Source organism: Pagrus major, chromosome 1 (assembly GCF_040436345.1).
Source record: "Pagrus major chromosome 1, Pma_NU_1.0".
In the NCBI taxonomy this organism is placed as follows: domain Eukaryota; kingdom Metazoa; phylum Chordata; class Actinopteri; order Spariformes; family Sparidae; genus Pagrus; species Pagrus major.
Genome location: NC_133215.1, coordinates 2,632,477 through 2,634,533, shown reverse-complemented (window position 1 = coordinate 2,634,533; position 2,057 = coordinate 2,632,477). Strand labels below are relative to the sequence as shown.

At 44.6% G+C, this 2,057-nt stretch overlaps 2 non-coding genes across 2 annotated transcripts; both read right to left on the bottom strand.

Annotated features, from left to right (window-relative positions):
* Positions 1-1,329: 1,329 nt before the first annotated feature.
* Positions 1,330-1,401, bottom strand: trnap-ugg (transfer RNA proline (anticodon UGG)). The gene has a single exon. It is a non-coding gene; the product is annotated as a tRNA-Pro (tRNA).
* A 352-nt stretch (positions 1,402-1,753) lies between these two features.
* trnap-agg (transfer RNA proline (anticodon AGG)) lies at positions 1,754-1,825 on the bottom strand. The gene has a single exon. It is a non-coding gene; the product is annotated as a tRNA-Pro (tRNA).
* Between the last annotated feature and the right edge of the window lie 232 nt (positions 1,826-2,057).

Here is a 2,057-nt window from a genome sequence, read left to right as displayed (position 1 = left end):
GTCAGGACGGAAAGAGCGGAGGGACAAACTACAAAGAGTCCGACTGAATCTCATCTGTGCTGTTCGCTCCTCACCAGGAGAAATATTGTGTCACAGTCTTTGACATCGCTTGTCTCGATTTATTTGATAGCTTTAGTTGATTTAAAGTTTTCTTTTAAAAACAGACAATGAAAATTGACAAAAGATAACTGGATCATTTCCCATTTTTCTCAGAGTTGCAAATAACAACAACACAGGTTGAAACGTGAGTTCATTCAATCATTTAGTCTATCATAGAGATAATCTATAAATGACTGTGCCCAGTGGAAGACAAAATTGTATAGTGATAGCGTGATTTATGGAAGCAATGATGGTTATGCTGATGGTTTCATTACTCTATGTGGACAACATTGTGCAATCAACATTTACTTCATACTGATATGGTGAAGCAGAAACATTGTCTTCTGCCAAATTAAAATATAAAGTACAATTAAGGGCTTTACGGACTACAGGCCTAATCTATAACAGACCCCAACTCCACCAAAGTTCCCATGAAGTCTAAATCAATGTTTGTTATCACATAGGCTATGTCTTGCTTAATATTTCATCTATATACTAGTATCAGAAAAACAATGGAAAAAAGTAGTACTGGACGTATCCTTAATGGCAAATTAGAGTTTTTAATTTCATGGTAAAATGATGAACGATAATAATCAATGATATACATGAGACCCCAAGTCCTGCCCTGCCAGTCATTTAGAAATGAGGAGGCTCTTAGATGAGAGATGAAACATGTCCAAGATGGGAGTCATTTACACATTGAAACTTGGCCTCGTCGCCAACTGTAATGACAATCGTTTACAATTGGCTTCAGGTGACTTCAACGGCTGCTCTACAGAAGAATGAGCAAGGTGGTATCACTGAACTTGATAACGACCCCATTGGGGCAGTCACAGAAATTTAACAAACTTTGAAACTGATGTGCGGGAATGAGAAGGTGTCTTGTTGAAAGCGTCTTTTTTGGGGGAAAGGAACTGCAGTGCTCTGGCAGATTTGTAGGAAAGAGTTTACTTACAGAGCTATTGTGAGTAGGCTGAGGGCTCGTCCGGGATTTAAACACGGGACCTCTCGCACCCGAAGCGAGAATCATACCCCTAGACCAAAGAGCCACAGACAGGGCCTCCTTGTAGAGAGAAAGACGCCAATGAATCACAGAGACATCAGACACAGAGAAAAGTGGAGGCTCTTCCTTTTGTCACATTGGCAGCTGTGCAAGCACTGCCCTCCCGCTTCCAAACTTTGTGCTAAGCTGCGAATAGAGCTCTTACAGTGCTCCAAGCCGTTTAAGCAGGGCTCGTCCGGGATTTGAACCCGGGACCTCTCGCACCCAAAGCGAGAATCATACCCCTAGACCAACGAGCCAAGCGGAAACGAGCAGCTCGCAGGCTGCGCGCTCAAACAGAAGCATTAGAATGTGTGCAGACGGCAATGCACAGACTTGTGCATTGGGGATTCGAAACAAACAATTTGGCCTCATCGACAACTCTAACGACAATCGTTTACAACTGGCTTCAGGCGACTTCAACGGCTGCCTAACAACGGCCAGGAGCACTAATGAACAAAAACGATTGGCGAGTGCAGAAGAAGGCAACAAGCCTGTTGAGCGAACTCAGACAGGAGGTACCGTAGTTGCCTCATGTATTTTCTGTGACTGTGCCAAAGACATGTCCATGGAGCAACTGTGAAGGGTAGACAGCCATGAAGTCTTTGCGGAGGGCTCGTCCGGGATTTGAACCCGGGACCTCTCGCACCCTAAGCGAGAATCATACCCCTAGACCAACGAGCCGGGCAAAAACGAGCACCTCACAGGCTCTACGTCTAAACGGAAGCATTGGAATGTCTCTGTAGCTTACGTTGTCTCTGTCCAGGAAATCATTCAGTATATTCTGGACGGGAGTCGTTTACACATTCAAATTTGGCCTCATCGACACCTCTAACGACAATCGTTTCCACCTGGCTTCGGGCGACTTCAACGGCTGCCTAACAATGGCCAGGAGCACTAATGAACAAGGTGGTAT